General features: G+C 36.5%; 1 long non-coding RNA gene across 1 annotated transcript in view; it reads left to right on the forward strand.

Moving 5' to 3' along the window:
* Positions 1–3916: 3916 nt before the first annotated feature.
* Positions 3917–15217, forward strand: part of LOC139827919 (uncharacterized) — a 35634-nt gene continuing 24333 nt past the window's right edge. Inside the window, exons 1-2 of the long non-coding RNA XR_011739057.1 lie at positions 3917–4153; positions 4483–4566. This is a non-coding gene — a long non-coding RNA (uncharacterized lncRNA). The remainder of the gene's footprint in view (positions 4154–4482; positions 4567–15217) is intronic.

A 15217-nucleotide genomic window follows, 5' to 3' on the forward strand; every position in this document is an offset into this window, starting at 1 on the left:
CTTGTCAGTGTCTGCTTGGTTAGTGTAGTTTTAGGGTACTGGAACTTCTGCTCCAACTATTGGCAGTTGTGCTATTTCAAGGACCTGGTAGCATCAACTCAAGACCCTAAGTACTGTCAGCCTTCACAGACAAGGTTGTTAAAGGTCCTGTGTATGACTTTAGGATCCTGTGCATGCCAGACTGAATGTAAGAATTTTTTTAGAAGCATAATCCTTTCGTTTTATTCTGAAGATAAGAGATGTAGATTTTTGAGCCATATGTTCATGTGGCACCCATCTAGAAGACTGAAAAAGAATGCTTAATAAAAAATAAAGGTTACCTCTTACTGTTAGTAAATGTTGCTGGCTTATGCAGTGGAGGTGAAAACAACTGGGAACAGTTTTAGCGTGATGGAAAACAAGGTTTACCGAGATAGTGTGTATTCTATCAATTCTTGCTACATTTTGACCGGTGACCTCTTTGGAGCTGGCTTCTCTGGAGATACAGAAGAGGAAACCAGGGAGAATGAGTGACCTCCTGAATATAGTGTCAAAGGTTGAAGAATATATTCTTACTGTCTTTAACTCTCTATGAATGCCTGCTTACGTAAGAAGTTATGTTTGTATGCATCTGTATAGACATGTGCTTTCCCACTCTTTTGAACCATCTGTGAATGTTCATTCCCATGAGAATTTCCACATACCTGAACAATTTTACATTATTTGTTTTCCCTTCTTTAAATTTGTCTTCCAAATGCTGCTTCTACAAATCTTATGAAAAGATGTTAACGAGGTTGCAGAGTCCCCCAGAGTGGTTTCTTATTTTCCTGGGTTTGTTTTCATCAAAAACTGTTTGAATTCATTTTTATAGTCTTTGCTCAACTTCTAAAGTTAAAGAAGCTTAGTCTTGGTATTAAACATCTAGTCTAGATTCATGCTTCTATTTCCAAATCAGACAGGTGGACATGAGTTTCAAATTCAAACACTGTTGCAATATTCTGTCGTTGTTTAAGCCACATGATATTTTGGACTGAAGTGATTACCTGAGAAAATAAAGAGATTTCGTTGTTAATTAGGTGAAAGGCAGACACAAGTACTTTTTAATTTGACTCCTGGAATGTCAGGTTATTCTTGAAGATATATTGAAGGTTTCCACAGGTATCGAAAATTGTCTAGGAAGAGAAATAAGCAAGCCTGAAATCTTCTCTTGCTTTTAAGGACTCATCCAGCATAAGTGGCATTGTCTAAAAAAGTAGCCATAAATTAAAGGTGGAAACATGTCCAAGTAACAAAAAAACAGTACAGTTAAAAATGGATTCAGTCACAACATATTTTTTCCCTTGTTATCTTTATACTATTTTTATATCCTTGTAAAAGACGACTATTCCATTTTTTTGTAATACTGTGTAGAGGAGACTTTGTATGGTACAAAGATGGCTATGGAAATTGTGCCCCTTGAAATGGTTTTTCAAAGGCAGGTCACATCAGGCAGGCCAATCTGTCTGCATGCAGTCTTAGCTGTGCTAAGAAGCAAACCAGGTTATATTGAGAAGCAGGCCACACTTTGTGTTATAGTCCTAATAAGTGCCAAAATACAATTCACCATTTAGAACAGCTTCATACCTTATCGTGGCTGATGTCCTTTTGTAAGGTAGCAAGGTGATGAAGGGTTGTATTTTCATGTTTTCTATAAAACTGAAGTGTACTTTATTCTTGCAGCTCAGAAGATAATTTTGCGACACCACTGAGTTCTTTCTTTAGGCAGAACTCTCCCATGAGTGCTGTATTTCTGGTGGCATCATGTAAGCAGGAGCCAAGTGAAAACCACTAGAAGATCAAATCTGTAGGATGTCAAAATGAGAAACTAGAAAGTAGGTGTTGGATGCAGATATAAGGGAGAATAAAGTCACATATATAAAAAATTCAAGTGTATCACATTCTTTATGCAAAAATGAACATATGATTTGTTTTAGAACAGTAGTTAGCCATATCAAAGGATCTTTTACAGTTAGATTCTTACGGGGTGTTTTTGAGTGCCTGGCATTACTGAAGTCTTGTTTTGACAGCATACTGGGTTTGACGACTGCTCTTCTTTGCGATTTTTGTGAGGATAAGACCTACATTGTCCTTAGAAGTAGACTTTCTGGTCAGTGTTCATTATCTCTATATTGTGCAAATGTTTTCCCTCTAATTTGATCGCATTAGTGCTTTATTGTTCTGTCACAATACACTGAGTTAGTGGCTGTTTTGTAGTTTGGTGTAATTCAAACAATTATATTCAATAAACTGTGGGTGTTTGTAGAAATCCAAGAGTAAAAAAGGGCAGTGAAAAGCATGACAAACTGGGAAATTTATACCACTTCTAGCTAGAAAAGCAGGATATGCTTTCAAGATTGTTAAACAGGAAATAAAGTAAAATAAGACTTTTAGCTTATGATTAAATTTTTTTACCAGGTTTTAGAAAAATGAAGACACTTCACTTACCCTGTTACTGAAAACCGGCAGACTTACTAGTTTGAAATACATCTTTAATATAGAGAAACCATGCTGTTAATGTTAGACAAGTAGTCAAATTAAGAAAGGTTCCTTGCTTCATTATTGTTTCTTCTTTTGTATGTCTGGATAGACTTTAAAGTGTTGGAAATGAGTCAGTGTTAAGGTCTAATTCACCTTTAGTGGTATAATGAAGTAATAAACATAATTTGATTAAGGTTAAAAGCTTCTTCCCCTCCTAACTAAAAGATTTTAATATCTCTTTTGTATCTTCAATGTTTGTACGAAAATAGCTATTAGCTGCATGACAGCATTACAAAAAACAAAACCAAAAGCAAACAAACAAAAGCCAAATTCAGACCTTCCTGCTTATCCTCAGTGCTCAGAATTTTTATGGTATCTGGATAAGCAAAGCAAAATCATTTTTTCAACTTGGTCATGAACATTAGACTGGATTTGTCCTGTGAGCCAGATTTAAACAAACATAAATGAGGGCACTTCCTTCATTCCCTGCACTCAGCTTGATTGTTCCCTTTAACCACATTACTCCTTGTGGTGTTTACTGCACAATAATGCTCAACACGAGGTATTATGTAGTACCAAGATTTAATCTGTGTTTAAAAAAGAAAATGCAGAACAGGTAGAAAGATTATTTTCTCCTTCAGTCTTAAACACACTGATCCAAATCCTGTTCCTGGCTGTATTGCGTGGGTAACACTCATGATGGAGTGAACATTTGCCTACAGTAACGGCAATGTCTTTGAACAAGACCTGATGAGGTCTTAACTGGAAGAATTAACTGGAAGAAGGAAACAGGTCTTGAAAGGGCTAAGGATCAATTAATAATTCTTTCTGTAATACTTCTCCTGAGGTTATTTTAGATTCAAGGTCTTTAAAGCTAAGTTTCAAACTTTTAAGAAAGGAAGCCTTGAGAGTGTTTAAAATCTTCACACATAAAAGCATATAAATCTGCAGCTTTCAAATTGTTAATGGCTTGTTTTAGCTAGTCATTTTCCACGGCAAATTCTAAAGCAGTAATTAATTCTGTAACCTAAATTCAGTCTGTAGCTGAATGCAGGAACCACTTCCAAATTTAGGATCAGTACAAAGGTTCTTCTCTGTTTCTTAAGTGTTCTGCTACAGATTCACGTGATGTATTACAACAACATTCTGATTAGTAATTTTTCAAAAAAATATTTGTTTAGCTTTTGTGTATATATAATATCACTGTGACATTTCACTAAGGTCATAGCAAGTATGGAATTAAGGTGTTTAGTTGACTGAGGAAAACAATGAACTTCTGGAAAAGCTATTTGCTCATTCATCCATATTTAAGTCTCCTCAGTCTGCTGAAGGTTTAATGATTTACCTATGAGCTGTAAGCAACCTTGAAGTGTAATTGTCTCTTCTTCTACTCTTTCTCACTGATAAACTTTGAAATACCTTGCTTTAGACTGTAAGAAGAATGGAAACTCATGTTAGAACTTTCAGGAAAGATTCCTGAAAGAGTAAATTTTAAATTTTTAATTCTAACTAAAAGCAAAGAGGCTTGAAGGGCTTCCAAACACCTTTGAAAATATGCTGCAGGTGACATATATGCCAAGTTATTGAATGTGCAATGTGATCCAGAGTTGTAACTCAGAAGTTAACCACTATGCTAGGAAGGTGGAAGAACACAGAGGTAAGTACTTGGAATTCTCAGAAAAGGTAACCAAGCTATATTTTCTGCATTAATGCTGTCACCCAGGAGGCAGGAGAGGAAGCAAACATAGATGGTGGTCAGTGCGAAGTACTGACCTGTGATGTGGAACAGGTTGTTTGCTTCCAAGTTTGCTTGTGAACTACAAGCCAGAAACAGTGCAAGGAGATAAAGAATGTGTAGGTAGAATTATCCAACAACATTTACCCAGCTCAAAGTCATATTAACATGAATATATTTTTATTAATGGAATTGTGGGAAATTTGCAACTTGTGTACTTATATTAGGGTTTATATTTTTGGTTATTACAGGCTGCATATGTCATGTTTATATAGCCAGTTCAAGAGCTTTCAGAACAAATCACCATTGAAGAGAATAGGGATACATGAAGCAAAGTAAGTCTTGCTATTGTCTGTTACTACTGAATATGGGAACGACAGGCAGCTACGTGTGCTGGATTAATCATGTTGATTTGTAGACATGTAGCACAGGAATGCATTGTAGCTACATACCACTTTCCTAAATTTCAGTGTGCCATGCTCTTATTTTTTCTCTTCTCTTTTTGATGAAATGTAAACAAATTGCACATTAGCTCCCTGTTTGTCTTCAGTATAAATGTAATATCAGTTCTCTGATCCCACCATCTGCCAGAGATTATCAGAGCTTTATTTATGTATATGCATACATGTAGAGAGAGAGAAGAGGGGCACATTCTTGTCACCAGGAATTGTTCTTTTAAGAAATGTTGAACACAAACTTGGCAAGAAATTTATCATATTTGCTAGACGGTTATGCCTCTGCAGACTGTGAAATGGCTCCCAAGCTCAGATCTCATTTTGTCCAGCTCTGCACCTGAAATTATATCTCCTTCTCTTTCAGCAATCTGTGGGGTTTTGCTCACTACACACTAGAAAAAGCTTTGTGAAAAATCAAGCAGAAACAAATATTGTATGTTCTCTCTATGGCTTTGGATTAGGCTCCCTAGGAGTGGTTGGCCGTGGGGTCTTGACATATACATTGGCAAATAATGAATTAAGATAAGATTTTTATTTGAGATGTATCCATTTGGGGCCAGAAGCTGTAGATGATGTCCCTTATCTAATAACCATTTTGGTTTGCAGTAACCAAGCACTGAATGATAAAATTGTTAAATGCATTCTGTGACATTATAGACTACAGATTTCCCTATAACCTTCTTATTTCAAAGGATTATCACTTGCATGTGGAGTGGACTACATGTTGCCTTAACTTTCTGAAATGATAGACAATACAGCTAACTGGAAAAGGCAAATCTTTACTTTTAAGACACCTGTGCCTTAGTTTGGGTTTTTTAGGATCACAGATATGAACAAAAGGTTAACTCACACAGTGTCTTCCATGGGGTTTCCAGACATTGTAACAACTGATGTGGAATTGCTCAGTTTGCTGGAAATACCTCCCCTGATTGGCAGCTGTCTAAACTGCAGGGCTACCAGGCTGACCAAGAACACCAACAGCCAGTTAGTCCAGGAGATGGGCATCTAAAACAAGATAGCACTGAGCGCTTGCTTTGGATGTTTCTTGCTAAGACACTGACCAGCTGACTTGTTCGGAAATAACTGGTAAGTGCACTCAGTCACCAGATCTGAAATCCAGTTAATTAGTACTTGTCAGAAGAACTTTACCATGCATGTCTAATGTCTAGTTATAATGACCTTTAAAATAACACTTGCAGCTGAGATAAGTATTTAATAGCACCCTGTCTTCTGAACACTAGCTTTCAGAAACAGGCACAGCAGGTTTCCAATACACTTTTTCTTTTGTTCAAGACTGTCACACTTCCTGTTCAGCTTTTATTCAAAACTTTTAATCTAACCATAGTGCAGACACAGCTATGTCTTAGATCAATTCTGCTTTTCAAGCTGCCTGTGTCCTCTTGCAGACATAGCCAATACCTTCTGCAAGGACTTCCCTGTGCTTAAAATTTCATTGTCTTCCTTAACAAGTATTTTTCTGGCTGAAGTGAATTTCTTGCTGGTCATAACATTTTCACCTGCTATAAGAGTTTACAGCTCTAATCTCATAAAACTGATTCACTAAACATGCATATAACCAGATGTGCAGTATCTGGCTTGCCTTTAGCTTTTAGTACAGACCATTTCTAAGATATAGACGTGAGGCTGGGTTTTCAGAGCTGATCGTCCAAATATTTCCCCTCTATGTTCTATCAGATAGTGGCACCACATTGCGTAGCCAGGTGGTGGGTAAGCAGAGGAGCAGCAGCAAGCCAGGACGCTCAGCAGCCCACGCATAAAAATGCTGCCACAAAACTGATATTATAAAGGTTACCAGGCTTTCAATATCTGCAACTACTTGGTCATTACAACCTTGCATGAGGCAGCTTCACTGTTTGCCTTTGTCCAGGTTGCTGCTAGCTACCAGGCTCACTTGGTTGTTGGAGGAGGTCAGGGTCCATTTTGAGAGGGTTAAGCAGCCAAATGGTGAGCTGGGAGCTCCAAGTCTGTGCAGGCCAGTTCTGCAGCATCCTTCTGCCCCTCTTCCTGGAGGGGGATGGAAAACACTGGGAGCCTTGTCTCCCCGAATACACCACAAGATAAGTTGTTGGGAATCTAGGGAGTCAAGGGGCTCACTTTTTTTTGGGAGTGGTTTCTAGCATGAGGCAGTTGGCAGCTGGCAAGAAGTCAAAGAGCATTGCCTCAAAAATTGGACATCAGCTGGTTCCAGCTTTGTTGAATCAGCATTTCCAGAAGAAAACTGTTCTGTCAGAAGATTTTCCACCTGATATCATGAGCAAAACAGAGAAAACAGCACACATTACTGGAGGAGATTTTGAAAAGGTCGTCACCTAAGTATTCGTTTTCCACTTTAGCATATTGAGGATCGAGAGAATGTTTCAAGAGAAGGATGATGCCCAAGTGCTCAGTTGTCTTTGGGAAGTTATCTTTTTTTCTCTGCATACTTAAGATTACCCTTTGGAAAATTTCCCAGCATGGGGTTTGTACAAGTTGTACTATATTTTAAAAAAAATTAAAGTTCACAGTTACATATATTTTTACCTCTACCACTTTAAAATTATTGAACTAAAATATTTAGGAAAATTCTTTTATCATCATTTATAAGTATGCAATAAATTAAAACCACCACCTTCAAATACTACAGAGTGCTTCAAAAAGATGGACCCAATTTGAAATCACTATATGTTGGATATTAGGCCCATCTTTTTTGAAACACCCTGCATTTGACTTTTTCAGAGGCACAGATCTGACAGTGTGCATTAGAAAACATGTAGACTTTTCTGCAAAGGCACTACAGTCACCTGCCTGTACAACTAAACAAAATAGATATAGATATTTTTAAAACACATTTGACTACTGAGCACGTAGAGTGCACTTCAAAATCCAATGAAGTTAGAATGCTGACATCATACAATTTCAAAAGGGACAATAATTGCTTCTTAAACAAATGGAGACAGAAAGCAGGAAATAGGAACATGTTTCATCTGAAAAGGAAAAAAAAAAAAAAGCTAAGTGTTGCATTTTGTTTGTGTTCTAATTTGCAGTCATCTCTCCTGGCACATGCACATAGTTGGGGAAAAAGGAATAGAAATAAAAGTATCCAGCAAAATGTGGGTTTGCTAGTTGTATTTTACCCTATTGTATCATGATAACATAAAACTAAAAGTAAACAAAAATTGCTAATGCTAAAAAATAAAAAGCAGAGAACAAGAGTGGCAAGAGGTTGTTTATATATCCCGTGTCCCCTCTGTGTCCTTTGATAGTAAGAATGGTGGTGCTTTTGTGTTGTGCTGCTCATCATCGCACTTCCTTGACTATTTAACCCAACAAAAAGAGGAAATCAGCAGCTAAAGAACTCAAAATTAAATATTCAAATAGTAAATGACATGATTCTATTTTCCATACTGCATGGCAGAGTTTACACTCATCTGTACCTCTTTCTGTACTGGTTATTGATATCAAATTAATAGGATGAAACACAGAGGTGATTGTCTGCAATTTGGTCTTGGACATCCTCTGTTGAAAAGCAATAAATGATCTGAAGACCTTTACAGTGACAGAAATATGCATTAACCCTTATTAAATTACACTATATTCTAAAGCATAATTTTAATTAATTAAAATAAAAAACTTTGAAGCATAAGTTAAGTAGTTAAGTAAGTAAGTTAAGTAGTTTAATTTAAACTGTAGTTGCTGTCAATGGAATTGTGTCAGATTCTAGATAAATACATTGCCTGGTATAGATATCTCTTTAGTGGCATAATACAGAACCTCTTGTAGTTGCCGGGGTTATTTTCACTGACTCACAGTATTTTGAGTCAAGCCTTTTGTAACTGTGCATTTGTTGGTTATTTTTATAAACATGCTGTACTGTATTCTAAGCGGCACTTAAGAGCAATCCCAGTCAGGAAGGAGCAGAGTATAAGGCAGACACATGCAGCTGCTTGCTCTAGGTGCAAAGGTACGGAATTCTTTCTCAGTTGCTTTACAAAGTACTGGAGAAAACAAAACAAAACAAAACAAAACACTGTCAATATTTTGTTCATTTCAAATGGCACTATGTCTGTTCTCTCCACAAATGCTCTCATCACTTGAAAAACCCAATAAATGAAAGGTTGCATTTTGAGCTGTAACATATAATACTTCTGGAAAGAGAGTGCAAAGTAGCGTCCAAGCTGAATAGTTAGAAGCCTTAAAGGTATGAGTGTGGTTTTTTTTTTTTTAAATGAGGGATAGAAGCAAGAAGAGGATAAACTTTGCAATTTCCTTGAGATAGATTTAGAAAATCGTCGAAGGGCATTTCTTTATGAAACCCCTCAAACAATGTAATATTCTCTGTCTTACATGCTTACTCACAGAAGCATGTTTGCCAGTCTGAATAAAGGATGATTTTGTCACCAGTATTGTAGCACTGATGTGTGAGTATAGTACACAAATCGTATGCCCTGAATTACTTCTAGTGCTATGTATGCTGCTACAACTTTACTCCTAAAATGATTAAAAAAAAAAAAAAAAAAGTTGGAGTTTGTAAAGAAACAGCAATACAATTTCACCCCCTGTATTAGAAAAACAGCCACCTATGTCTGAGGTACTATATGATAGAAATTGCAACAAGGATGAGTCTAGAATGGGCTAGTCATAAATTTAGAGAAGTGTCGATTTGGTGGAATGACAATGTTTGCAGATGGTTTTTATCATAAATATTTTCTGGGTTTGGTTTGATTTGGTTTTTGAGGGGGGGTTGGAGTTTTTTTGGTTGGTTGATTGGTTGGTTGGTTGATTTGTTTGTTTGTTTTTAATGGAAGTAGAGCTACAGGGATGAACATGTACCCTGTCAGTAGTTCATTTAGTAGCACATAGGCCTTAACATCACAAATGACTCTACTTGGTGCTCATAACAAATACTTAAAAACAAGTAATTTTCTTATGATGGTTTATGAATAGCAAACTTCTTTTCAGCAGACAAACATGTAGTGTGCAGGCACACTGTTTTTCACCCTTGACTCTGTATAAGCTTATGAATGTTTCTGTGTTCAACACAACAGCTTGGTAGTCCTTATCAGTAAGATTTGTCTCATCTGAAACTGAACTTCACAGACATCTTAGGACATTGATTTTGGCATATAAAGAAAAAAATAATCTAAATGTTGGCCCTCTACAAGAATTCATGTGGTAGTGGTCTTCAAGTTTTTTCTTTGGATGCGTGGGTGTGTGTGCATATGTGTGCATTTTTCTTGAGTGTGCAGTGGGTGTGAGAAACTTTACAGTTTGGAAAAGATAGAAGATCCAAGGAGAAGGCCTTAAGGAGTCATCACCTTCTCCAGGTGGAGCTGTTTTGAGTACTCAAATAATATTTTGTTTTTAAAGAAATTTTTGGCAAATATCTTTGAATAGATGTGCTAGTGAATAATTGTGCTGTTAAGGTTTCTGAAACAGGAACATCTTAAGGTATTGTTGTACATATTGTAGTGTTACAAGATTCACAGACCTAAAATTGATTCATATTGAGCTGAAGAAATTTGCCCACTATAAATAACAATATTTTTATTTTAAACACATTTGTATAGATATTTGTATAATCCTAAGACTTAAGATAGGAAACAAGGAGATACAGAAATACATCTTGAGGTGAGATATCAATAATAATCATGGAAATATGAATTAGAAATAATTTGAATTTTACTTCTGTTCTAGGGATGTTAAGATAGTTTTGTCTTTAGAAGCTGGATAGTTTAATGGAAAAAACAAAGTTGAAAATTATCTGAACTGGCTGTTTACAGCTATAGTAGATATCTGCTAATGATTAAAGAAAATAAGCTGCATCTAGCCAGAAGGGAAGTGAAATTCTCATTGAAAGTATTACTGAGTTCTACATGTTTATATACTAGCTGAGTTTGATCCTACGTAATCCAAACCTAAGGGGAAAAAGCTTAGTGCAGGATTCTGAATCTTTTATCTTGAAATATCATTTCAAATACAGCACTTCATAAATTTTCAGTGTAATTGTACTTATGATAAAAAGGCCATTGACTTTTGTAACTTTTCTCTGAAGAATTAAGACATGTTTTTGTTAGAGGGCAACTTTATATTTGTTTTTCTAAAAAATAAATGAAGTATCTCAATTTCTGTTTAGAAAAATAACTTACACCACAACAGCAAGAAATCCTTTGAAAAGCTCATGGGAACACTGTCATTTGCAGGAACAGGATCAGAAAAACACTTACTCAAGGTGACAAAGAGGTACTGCTTTGACCAAGAGGAATGAATTAACTTCTACAAAGTGACTTGTTTTGAACTAAAGAAACAGTATTATCAAAAACCACAACCAGGTTTAGAAACACTGATGCTTCTTGCATCAGCTGTTAATGACAGTCCTTCATGAGAGCTCTTTTTAGCTTAATCTGATGCTTGTTGAATTTTTTAATATATATCATATCTAAGATAAGGTTCCAAGTGAAGATTTATGTAACATATGAAAGAACAACAATTTAAGTGAAAAATAATGTACTTGTGATAGCTACTATCTGCAGAATGAATCAATGTATTTTATTAAAGCTTCTCAAAATCCCAATAAAGAGAAAACTGAATAGCACCTTTCTCACTACAATCAACAAAGAACCATTTGTCCTTTCCTAGTTAAAACATGGCTGGCATATTTACAAGAAGCACAAAAAGCTCACAGACCAAGTCTAGCAGTTTGCTGTGTAGTGAATTCTGAAAAATATGCTAATTGGTGCACTTTGTTAAAAAAGTCCAGATGAATTTGTGACTAGGTATAACACACCACGTTTCAATAGATTTCATGTAACTGAGAATTATTCAATAAGTTTAGAAACTGCATGTTTTAAACCCTGAGAACTCCAGTGTTTGCTTTAAGGGTTAGTCTTCTCAATCCCAATCTCAAGGTCTTTACAATAACAAGTTTTAAATTATGAAAAAAGTCTTCAATACAATTCTTTGTAAAATCTTTGCTGTAAGTTTATGAAAGAAATGGAAAACCAAAATTAACTTGCTTTACTTAGACTGTGAAAGCTGTCACATAATTTTGAATGTAGATATAATTACTGGCCCAAATCCTAATGCCACTTACAGCTTCTGTTTTGATGTTATAGTAGATTTAGGGATATTTCTCACCATGAAGCTGATGTAGAGCTCATGCTTTGGGAATAGTGTTTTTGCGCTTTGAGGAATGAAAAAGATGAAAGGAAATGTTCAAATGTCTCTCTGCATGGGGGCTAAAGAATGCAATTCATGCTACATTATCGGTCATCTTCCACGCTGTGCATTATTACAAATGTGGTAGAGAAAGTAATTTGTCTTAGGTTGAGTTACTAATATTTTCATTTACTGTCCATGGAATACAGCTAGCCCAGACACAGACTGTTATGACATAAGCATGATGATACTGCTTTCTATGTTAAAGAAACATAAATTTTAGTTTTCATGGAAAGCATGTTTTCGCTGGAAATTTGTCCTTCTGGGCCTAGTACTGTGACAGTTATGAAGAATAGTCCCGTTACATAGAAGAATTAATTCTTGGCTATTTAAAAGCTGTGAAGAAATGCAAGAACTCTTGAACTCGATCAAAACAATGTTGTCTAATATAATTTAGTTGCAATCATTCAATCTCTGCAGGTTTTAAAATTAAAACTGTGTTCTCATTTTCAGTCTTATTCAAGCGTTGTTGAAAGAACACTCATTAGAAATGAAAAGTGGGCAAAAACTTAAATGTGCTCTTTCTGTTGTTTTATAAGCTATGCAAGTCTGTCAACTATACATCGTATGTAAAGCACATTTTTTACAGTGCGCATAGCACTAAATTGTTTTGCTGTACCAATAACAGCAAACTATAAGAGATGTGGTAATTCCACAGACATCTTACCTGCATGGCTGCTTGTGCAATGTCCAAGTTTGCCTCATTAGTAACGATGGCTTTGAATTTTCTTTTGAGAGGCATAACTGGAATATAAGCACAAAAACTTAGGAGTAACAAAAGGAGAATACTGGATTATGGTTAGGAAGATGAAAACAGCATCTAAATGCAAAGGAAACCTCTGAGTGCAAATATTTATCCACATACTGATGTTTTGTGCCCTAAAATCTTATGCATGACCAACACTGCTTATTCATAGCAGCAATGATCAGACAGGACTTCATGCCATGGTTTTGGCTAGTTTCTGAGGGAAAGAGGCTTTGGAAAGATGTTCGCAGTTTTGCCATTACAAGAATGATGAGAAAGGGGGAGATAGAGCAATACTTCATTCCCTCTAGACAGGCCAGAACCTGGCAAGAGACAGAAGTGTCTACAGATGTTTATACAGGTGCTAACCTCTTAAAATTAAAATTGCTCACTAATGCCTCCATTTGTGAGATATTTGCCTTTCTGACCTGGAATTTTCAAGAGCCCTCATGTGCTCTGTGTGCATGTTCAGAACTGGTCTGCTCTGAATAATTAGGCCTGTCTATAATCCAAAACCTGGCCAGAGCAGGACTGTGGTCCCTTGAGAAACCCAATCTCATAAGTGTTTCTCAAATAAGACAGATGCACCAACAACAGCCACACAATCTGTGACTGATGCAGAGCTGCTGATATGGTCCCACTTACTAGGTGGGACTGGTGGGGCTGCATGATACTGGAAGGCTGTATTGCAATATTTCCTCAGTCAGAAGGAATTCAGCAACCACTCACATGAAGCAGTAACATCATCATCCTTTCTGGAAAAAGAGAAGAAAACAGTGCTTGTAGACCTTCGCTCTGAAGACTAGGCTCCAGGCTGCTTTCAAAGTGGGCAGAGGTACCATGCTTTAAGGCAGGGTAAGAAGTTAGATGTATGGGTTTATAATTGTCCATTGGCTTGTTCTAGACTGTGTTCTCCTCACAGCTGGGCCATTAGGATTATCTTCAGCAGGCAGCTAATTTCTTTCCATGCTGTCTGCAGGAAGCAAAGCAGATCTTTGTATTCTCTGGGTTAGGAACAACTAGTGAACACTTGATTTCATAGCTGTGAGCAATGCTTCATAAGTTCTGCCTAAAGTAAAAGAGGGTTTTTTGAAGAGGGTATCTGAAGAGGTTGGAGAAATAAATAGAAAGCAACCATTTGAGTTGATGCCACACGTCTTTCAAAGACTTGTAGAGAACACCAGTGCTGAGGTTATCAGCAGTCTGCTGCTCCCACCCACTGAGATCATATTTAAATTCTCGTAACAGAAAGTGAAATAAATACTGCAATTTCTCTAATGTTAACACTTCTGGGGAAAAAAATAAAAATACAAAAAGAGAAAGTTAGGCTAATGTCTCATGCTTTGCATGCTGTACAACCAGACAGGTGTTTTGTGAAGAACCCCTGGGGAAAGTATGCATTCTTATAAACAGGAAGGAGCTTTCATTTCATGAATCACTAGATTGTCAGTGATGCATTACACCTTGTCACAGACGTTATGGAGCAAAAATGAGGCATTGCTCTGAATTTTATACCCTCATGACTGGATAATTTGAACCTGGGAATTTGTAAGTTGGGTGATTTAGCTGTAATCACCCATGGCAATTTTGTTAAATACTATTATTACTGTGAGCATTTTGGAGACACTTTTTGTTAACAGATTTTGTACCTGGATGTAGCGATTAACCCTTTAACATCTTTCTAATGATGGTTACTCTCTTCTGTCAAAGGCAAAGTGTACTTGTTCTAAACAACAAGCAATTGCTTTCTTCATGGAATAAATACAGTGACACATTACTATACAGCACATTTGTGAGTTAATTTCTGTATACTGATAAAGTAGCCCTTAGATATATACTGTGTGTGGTAGCAGGTATACCAGAGAGCTGGACTTGACTTTGTTAGTGACAGTATGAGTCAGGGAACAGTTTGATGCCTCTCATCATGCTCAAGGAAAAATGTCATGATTGCTCAGTAGAAACAGGTGGTAAAAGCAGAGATAGCTGAGATAATGACATATTCTTTCCCTTCCTAGATCAGGGGACTGGAGGACTAGATGACTGCTTTTATAAGGTACAGAAAATAGCATTCTTCAACAGTGCTGAATACTGATGTTGAAAGAGTGTTGGGTTGTTGGCATTTGGGGTTTTTTTCCCATCTTATCTATTGTTCATTTCCCTGAGAGATGTATCAGTGGCAGAATAACTTGGGCGAGTTTTGAGAAAACCGTACTGGCCTTTTTTTTTTTTTTTAAATACTTATTATGCATGTGACCATTTCAAAGTTCATTTCAGTTTGTTTTTCTTTTATTCCCTCCCAAAAGTCTGTCACTGAAGTCACTGTGTTAGTCTGGTGTTCACAACTTGCTATACTTTTCTGAACATTAAGGATAATGTAATAATTTTGCATAGGGTGTTTGTACTACCAGCTAAACATAATATATCCACTTTTAAAAAAGAGGTATAATTCCTGCATACTTTGTAGATAGTGACTATTCAACTGAACTTGGACTTTATTCCCTTTAGTGTAGTAGAATTTTGCTTTTGACTGTTTCCAGCTGTCTCCACTTTTGGGGTGTCATTCAGTGCACA

Source organism: Patagioenas fasciata, chromosome 4 (genome assembly GCF_037038585.1).
Source record: "Patagioenas fasciata isolate bPatFas1 chromosome 4, bPatFas1.hap1, whole genome shotgun sequence".
Lineage (NCBI taxonomy): Eukaryota > Metazoa > Chordata > Aves > Columbiformes > Columbidae > Patagioenas > Patagioenas fasciata.